This window comes from Marmota marmota, unplaced genomic scaffold (genome assembly GCF_001458135.2).
Source record: "Marmota marmota marmota unplaced genomic scaffold, marMar, whole genome shotgun sequence".
Lineage (NCBI taxonomy): Eukaryota > Metazoa > Chordata > Mammalia > Rodentia > Sciuridae > Marmota > Marmota marmota.
The window spans coordinates 179,932-189,257 of record NW_026000146.1 but is presented as its reverse complement, the minus strand read 5'-3'; positions in this window follow the sequence as shown (position 1 = coordinate 189,257).

Sequence of the window (9,326 nt, the reverse complement as noted above, 5' to 3'; positions counted from 1 at the left end):
TCTTTATCTGACATTCTATCTGCTGCAGCTATTACCTCTTCTAAAGTTGAGTATACCTGCGTTGCTTGTGGTCCTTTCTTTCCTTGTCTTTTCATACTGCTCATGTTTCTTTCTGCTTGGTGAAACTGTTGTGTTTTTGAAATTTTCCCCCTATATATTTATATTGCTCTTGTATAGTTGAAAAATCTCCCTTGCAGGGTCGGGCGGTGGCTGTGCTCCTCCTCCAATTGGGGTGATCTGTCTACCACGCTGATGGGCCGCTGGGCCTGTTCTGCCGGTCGGTCGCAGGTCTGCCTACCGTGAAGGCACGGGCAGTGGCTCTGCTCTGCCCCTCCTCCAATTGGTGTGATGTGTCTACCATGCCTGCAGACCCCTGGGCCTGTTCTGCTGGTTGGTCGCAGGTCTGCCTACCTTGCTTGCATGGGCAGCGGCTCTGCTCTGCCCTTACTCCAATTGGGGTGACGTGTCTACCACGCCGGCGGGTCACTTGGCTTATTCCGGGTGCGGGAGGTGGCTCTGCTCTGCCCCTACTCCAATTGGGGTGACGTGACTACCATGCCGGCGGGCTGCTGGGCCTGTTCTGGGTGCGGGCAGCCGCTCTGCTCTGCCCCTACTCCAATTGGGGTGACGTGTGTACCTCTCTGGCAGGCCACTGGGCCTGATCTGCCGGTCTGTCGCAGGTCTGCCTACCTTGCAGGCACGGGCGCTGGCTCTGCCCTGCCCCTCCTACCATGCCCGCGGACTCCTGGGCCTGTTCTGCTGGTTGGTCGCAGGTCTGCCTACCTTGCGGGCGCGGGTGGCGGCTCTGCTCTGCCCCTACTCCAATTGGGGTGACGTGACTACCACGCCGGCGGGCCGCTGGGCCTGTTCCGGGTGCGGGCGGCTGCTCTGCTCTGCCCCTCTGGCTTGATGACAAAGTGAGAGAGACTCGGGTGTTTGTGACTCACTTTCTTTACCAGGAGACCAACTGTTTCTGTCACCACTGGTATTGATGAAGTTCTCTCCTCCGCCACTTTCTGATGACATCAGATCTCTGCCATGTTGGTATCCCATGCGAATGGCAGCATTTCGTTCCCTCCACAGTATTCAGCAGGACCCGGACCGAGAAGCAGTTTCTGCGGGTTCTTTAGCCCTGGGCCAGAGCAGTTCCAGGATCTGGAATTCGGCCGCTCCGTGCTCGGTGTATGTTCTGATAGGATCAGGCTCCAAGAAGCAGTTTCCATGGGTTGTTTAGCACTGAGCCTGAGTAATTTGTCTGCGAGACGCAGGTGAATGGCAGCCTGAAATTACCTGTTCTATGGCTGAATGAATCTCTACTAACTCTTAATTCAAATTAAAAACTGAATGATGGTTTGGTCCATGTGCTATTGATCTACCAATTTTTCTTTCAGGAGCCATTGACATTCGGGGATGTATCCATTGATTTCTCTGAGGAGGAATGGGAATGCCTGGATCCTGCTCAGCAGAATTTATATAGAGAAGTGATGTTGGAGACCTACAACAACCTGGTCTTTGTGGGTGAGCATAACTTTTCTTCAAAATTTCTATTTATCATTATTTAATTTTCTTCTTTTGAAGTATATCTTTTGGGAACTTCACCATAAGAATGAGTTTCAGATTTATTCTTTCAATAAAAAAGATGCGGTAGTTCTTGGTGCTGACAAGAAAATTTTAATGATCTTTCTTTTCATCCTTAATGTCTTCCTTCATTGGCATGATAAACATCCTTCACTTGACATATGGTTGACTTAGAGGAATGCAGTGATATCAAATAATGTGGCTCACACATTGCAGAGGACACAGTTGAGGTAGAGGAAGAATCCTAAATTCAAAAATGTTGATTGAGAAGTTATCCAAAAGAAAAGATTTTTGAGAAGCTTTGATTTCTTTCTCTTGTTACCATAGAAGAACCTGTCCTGTGTTTTGTGCTTTAAAATTATCTAGTCTCCTGCTTTTCCTCCAGTAATGTCTCCGTACATTCAAATTAACAACAAAACACTCCCTGTGCCTTGTGTCAATATTATTTGAGGGCTCTTACATAATTTTTAAAATATTTTTTATTTGTTAATGAATTTCCCATTTATTCATATGTGGTGCTGATGATCAAACCCAGGGCCTCACACATGCTAAGCAAGTGCTCCACCACTAGTCTACATCTCCAGCCCCTCTTCAATTTTTTGCAGGAAATTTTTGCACATTTCTGGAGACCTCTAGGTCAACCCATTGTAATACTTTACTATCATAAGTCAGTTTCTCTAATCTTATTTGTACATTTTTTCAATAAAATTTACTTATCAGATTTCTTTCTGAATATGTGTAATGGATTTTCTGTGAAATTATCTGCTATGAATGAATATCAAGTTGGACAAAGACTGCTCTTTTGAGAGATGGTGTAAGTTATAGTTGAATAATAGGATTTGTAAAATAATACAACTGTGGATATTTTCAATTTGTTTGGTTAAGTTTTTTCTTTATTTTTTTCATTGTGTACAGTAGGTTCTGTGTTACAGAGTGGGTTTCCTCATATCAGTTAATTGCTTCACAAATTAAGATATGCATGACTCTTATTTATATTGCCAATAATTTTATAAGTGCTTTTGCTTGTATAAATATTAAGCCTCTTTTACCTATAACTTTTGATTTTATCTTGAATGACCTTTCATTCTGCCCATGTATGTAGAAATTGAAATTTTCTATATGTAAATGTAATGGGGATTGATGGCAGTGATACTCTAATGCTGAACTACACCCCAAGCTCCTTTTCACTCATAGTTGGAGATAGGTTCTTCTAAAGTGATTGGGGATGTCTTAAAATTGCAATTCTCCTGCCTCAGACTTCCTAGTAGCTGAGATTTCACGCATGCCCATCATTTGTATATTGATGAGTTTGTTCTTATTTATAGGATAAAGACCACATTATTTTAAATGTAGCTTTGAGAAATGTTGTCACTCTCTTTATCTTCTAATTTTCATTGTAATCAAAACCACAAAGTAAAACTTACAGTCTACAACAGTTTAAATTTACAGATCAGTAACATTAATTCAAATTTTATGCAATGTATCTCTAAAACGTTTACATCTCAAAAAAATTAATTCATAGGAAGACAGAAATGAGCCCTTTCTTCCTATGAATTGATTTATAAAATAAAGACCACATTATTTTAAATGTAGCTTTGAATAATGTTGCAATTCTCTTTTATGTGTGTTTTTTGTAATTTTCATTGTAATCAAAACCACAAAATAAAACTTACTGTCTCTGAAATTTTAAATATACAGTTCAGTAACATTAATTCAGATTGTTATGCAATGTGTCTCTAAAAAGTTTACATCTCAAAAAAATTCTTAGGAAGCAAATGCTCATTTCTGTCTCCCTATCACAAATCCATTCTCTTTTGTTCAGAAAGTTTCTTTTTAGATGTGATATTCATAGAATTCTGCAGTATTCTTTCTGTGACATATTTCAGGTAACCTAGTGTATGTACATTTTGTAAAATATATAAGTATAATAAATTCTTTGACTTCAAAGTTCTATAGTTTCTATATTCCAAATTGGCTCATCCATTCTTTTCAAGGGATATTTGGTTTGCATCCCCCATGATGGCTCTGTTGAATAACACTGTAACAAAACTGGTGTCCAATGTTTTTAGTTTGTTATTGATGTGAGGGTTTAATACCACACTCACTCAGAACTCCATCTACCTGACTCCATGTCTGCATTTACAATTGAATGCTGTGACTTTTAGTGTATTTTCATCATGGAAATATTCTTCTAATTTTATTTGTATTTGGGGAGATATTCATACAATTTAAAGGATAGATTTCTCTGCAAAAAAATAATAACAATGGGAGTTTGGTGAATATTTCCTGGAGCCTCTAGTTAACCTTAAGTAGTGTAAACATTTTTTTTTTTTAATTTTATCTTTCAATTCTTGAACAACAGCATGCTAAAGAGTGTTCAATCAACTGACACATATTTAGGGATTTTTGAACATCCCTATCACTTTTGACTTCAAATTTTTATTCCATGTTGGTTACAAAATAACTATCACTTAAATATTTATTATCTTTTGTTTTAATACATAAAATTGGTCTATCCAATATAATATCCCATTTGCAATTAAGAACAGGGATTCTATAAGTCTGTAATAGTTTCAAAATATTTTCAAACTCTTATGCTTTATGATTACATTTTGCTTCACTGTATTTCCCTTTCAGTAAGTGGGGATTGTTTTATCCTAGGGTGACAGTGACTTTTTTGTTTTCATTCAACTGTCTCAATGTTTTCTTTGTGTGTTTGGGAAGTATGATGTTCGTTGCAAATGTATATACTCTTAATTCAGAACCTAGGGAAAGGTTCTTTTTCTCTATTTTGCCTCCTTTCAAAGTTTTTTTTTTTAATTTAAAACATCTTCTATGTCCTATTACTGTCTTCACCTATGTTATGTGTACTATAATTTAGACAGCCCAGGTTTTGTATTGTCACTTTTGTATGTGTCATTCTTATATCCTTTTGCTTTCAGTATGTGTGTATCCTTAGATTTAGAGTATCCTGTAGACTACCTACAGTTGTAATATTTAGAGTTAAGTCAGATAGCCAAGTTTTGTTTTGATCAGAATTTTGCAATCTTGAATTTCCCAATAAAAATATCTAAAAATGAAGAATCTCCTACTTATACTTTGTATGAGTATCAACTTGGCTTCACTTTATTAAAAATTCAATACATTTGTGTCATTTCAAAACTATACTATTGTTACAGGTAAGTATGCCTATTAACAGTTTTGTTTTTATGCTTTTGTCTTTCAAATTCTATTGCAAAATTACATGTTTTATGACCCATCATTACAATAAAATAGAATTGTTTGTGCCAAGAAATGTTTAGAATTTCATATGACTTGTGTTGCTGTGCACACTTAGATTTCAGTATGAAGGATTACCTTTCCTACTTTTTGGAGAACAGATCTAGTGTTGATGAATAGTGTGTGCATTTATATCTTTAAAGTCTTTATTTTCCTTCTCTTTTGAAAGATAGTAGCTGTGAATATAATGTCTTGGTTGATAAATTTATTCTTTCATCCCTTGGAAATAGCCTCAAATTCCTTTCTGTGTTGTCTAGTTTTGACTAAGGATTTGAAAATTATGTAGTTACACATTTCTAGGTGACCCATCTTTTTAACTTGGATGCTCTGAATATTCTCTGTAAGTTTTAAAACATGGATTAAAACCTGCTTTGAGTCTTTACAACTTGGAAATAATTATAGCTGCTTGGATGTTTTATTTTTCTTATTTTCTGAGATGAATTTATTAGTACTGGAAAGAGAACTATCACTTTGTACTTTTTACTTTGGCTGGCCTTGAAATTTTGATCCTTCTGGCTCAACCTCCTATATTGCTATGTACAACCACCCTTGACTCTTTCAGACATTTTCTAAAGAAAGTGTTTAAGCACACGTTTTCTGCTTATGACTATTAACAATTCTTAACTACATTTCATTCTATTTTTTATATATTGCATTAGTTCAATAAACTTCTTTTAAATGATAATTTATTATTCCCTTTGAGAAATTCATACCTTACTTTTCTTACAGTAGATTTAGCCATGTTTCTTTCTCTTGGTAAGGAGGAACCCCTTTTTGAACAGTCCCTAAATATTCACATGTTTCATGTTTCTTTTTTAATGAAACAGAAGAAAGTTGGTAGATTTTTAAAATATATTGTGAAGGAGGAAAGGCTTTGTGTAACACAATGTGTTTTCCTCTACAATATTACTCTACATAGGAATGTACTCATCTTGGATACTGTGAACACTGAGATGGTTTGGAAAGTTCTCAAAGTAATTTTCTGTGTACATCTTTATTTGATTTATATATTTTTGCAGTAACAATGGACTTAGATTTAGTAACATATTCCCCTGCTGATTTTCCTTTATTGGTGTAATTTCATTTGTTTGCAAAATATACTCAGCCCAGTACAGTAAGTAAATATGATTGTTATTTTTATTTCAGCCATGACTTCTTATCATCCTCGAGAAATTTTTCCAGAGCAGGGAATAAGAGAGAGAGAGGGAAGATATGGAAAGCATTACCTTGACTATTCATAACTAAGAAAAAAAAATGTGAAAGTATAGGTGAGAGTAAAGTTCAAAAATCGTACTATAATGGCCAAAACCAAGTAGTAGTCCCTATTTATGATAAAAAAAAATTATGGTCAAAAGACACCAGGAACAATTTATATCTGACAAAAAATCAATTTATTCCTCATACTTTTGAGGAGCTGTATATGTCTTTAAGAATATATCCACAGCCATTTTTGAGGTGAAAATAAATGTGGAAAATTTGAAATCTGGTCCATGCATCAGTTTTTAACTTGGTCAATTACAAATGTAGCACCGAGTTAAATTTCCATTCAAACATTTGCACAGAGAAGATATTTTTTAAAGTGATAATTTAAGAGTTTCTTTACAAAATGTCCATTTTTCAGCAACAAAATAGTAATTTCTCCTTGTGCCCAAATAGACAATGTTAAGAATTGTACAAAGGTTTCTATTTCCACACTATTGCTCAATGATAATTCTGATACAGATATCTGGAAATTGCACTATATAGATAATGCTATAAGTAACACCATTAGCCATGTCTCTACCCTGAGTAATTACCAGTATATTTACATTGGTGATAAAAATTATGAATATAGAGAAACTCCTATATTTCTAAAGGAAATTTTCTAAATTTTTCATTTTCTAAAGGAAATTTACCAAGATAAAAAACATGGGAAAGTTTGCTTCAGTGCTCAAAAACTATTACTCATCCAAATATTCGTAGTCAAGAGCAATCTTGCAAGTTTAAGGTATGTGAAAGGGCTCTTAATCACAGTGCAGAGCTTTCTCAATACAAGATAATTTATAGAGAAAGAGAGCCCTGTATGTTTAAAGAATATATCAAAGCATTGGCTTCCTCAACATCTTCTAAACACAGTAGATACTATGACAGCGATAAACCCTACAAATTTAAAGAATGAGGAAAAACTTTTAGTGAAAGGTCACAATTTGTTAAGCATCAGAGGATTTATACTGAAGAAAAGACCTCTAAATGTAAAAGTATGGAAAAGCCATTAAAAATTGTTCAACTCTTACTCAACACCAAAAAAGTTACTCTGCAGAGAAGACCTACCAATATGAAGAAAGCAACACACTCAAGAACTTTACTCAACATCACAGTGTTCATACAGGAGATATGACATGCAAATGCAAAGAATGTGACAGAACTTCTAATAAAAGCTCCAATCTTATTTGTCACCAGTGGACACACCCTGGAGAGATGCTCCACATATGTAAACAATTTTGCAAAGCTTTTAGTCAAAAACCAAGCCTTAAAAATCACTAGAGAATTCATACTGGAGTGAAGCCCTACAAATGTAAAGTGTGTGACAAGAGTTTTAATCAATCATCATCACTTACTCAGCACCAGCGAATCCACACTGGAGAGAAGCCCTACAAATGTAAAGAGTGTTGCAAAGCTTTTAGTAGCAACTCACAGCATAATTGTCATAAAAGGATTCATACTGGAGAGAAGTCCTACAAATGTAAAATGTGTGGCAAGAGTTTTTCAATCAAAAATCATCACTTACTGAGCACCAGGGAATCCACACTGGAGAGAAGCCCTACAACTGTAGAGAATGTGGCAAAGCTTTTAATAGCATCTCACAGTGTAGTTGGCACAAAAAATATTCATACTGAAGTAAAGCCCTACAAATGTAAAGTGTGTGACAAAAGTTTTAATAAAAACTCACAGCTCAATCACCACAACAGGATTCATACTGGAGAGAAGCCCTACAAATGTAAAGTGTGTGGCAAGAGTTTCAATCAAAAATCATCACTCAACACCAGCAAATCCACACTGGAATGAAGCCCTACAAATGTAAAGAATGTGGCAAAAGTTTTAATCAAAAAATATTACTTACTCCGCACCAGAGAATCCACACTGGAGAGAAGCTCTACAAATGTAGAGAATGTGGCAAAGATTTTAATCAACAATCATCACTTACTCGACACCAGAGAACCCATACTAGAGACAAGTCCTATAAATGTGAAGAATGGCAAAGCTTTTCAAATTGAAGATCACATCTTACTAAATATTATAGATTTTATACTGTAGAGAAATTTTACAAGTGAAAACATTGCATCAGTGTCTTTAAGGATGAATCAACCCTTATTTCAGAGTAGTTCAACACTATTTCATACCAGAGATATGATAACACATTATCATATATTTTACAAGTGTAAAATAGGTGACAGACTCTCCAACAGTTGTTCACACCCTACTCAAAACCTCAGAATTCATACGAGTGAGGACATGTGGAAAAATTTTTGGAAAGCTTTTGGCCATTGATCAAACATTTTTAAAACACTGGAGGATGTATAGCATATAGAAACCCAAAGAATGTGTCCAAGACTGTATTCAAATTTCAGACATTTTTCAATTTCTGACCTCATATCTGTAGCAAATATGGAGTAGCATTTGTCCAAAGTGTGCACCTTAGATAACAGCAAAATATTTACAAAAACACCTTGAAAAATATAAAGATTGTAGTAAGTTTCTTATGTATAGCCCATCCCATTAAGTATTTGGGACCTACGAGGGGAAAAATCAATTAAATGTAGAAAATGGTAATTGCTCTTGACATTTGCTGAAAATTTTCTTAACATCTTTAGCTGATATTGTAGAAATAAGGAAATACAAGTATAGAATAGTGCATCCCTAAAAGGATATAATTTCAGTATAAATCAACAATTACTAAAGAGTCTCATTTTTCACAACTGGAGAAATAATAATTCTCAGAGTTTATTATTTCAGAAGTCTCTTAAGATTTATATGAAATTTAAAATTTTTAGTTTTTAGTTTTGTATTTAAACTTAGGGGCACTTAATCAGTAAACCACATCCACAGATTTTTTTTCATTTTTTTTAGAAATAGGGTTTGCTAAGTTGTATAGGGCCTCACTAAGTTATGGAGCCTGGCTTTGAACTTGCAAAGTTTCTCACGTCTATAGGATCACAGGCATGGACCACCATGTCCGTTTTATAGAGCATTTTTACTTATATTTCATTACAGATGCAATTTGTTACTAAATAAAGTGTGAATTTCTTCATGTTAACCTTGTCATGATTTTAATGATCTTATTAGGTCACACATCTCCCTCTATTCACTTTGCTAATGGTTAGATGCAATAGTAAAACATTCTATTGTGTAAATAATGCTATAATGTCTCCATTAATTATTTCATATGTTTAATTAAGTTTTATTTGGAGAATATTATTTATGTAAATTAT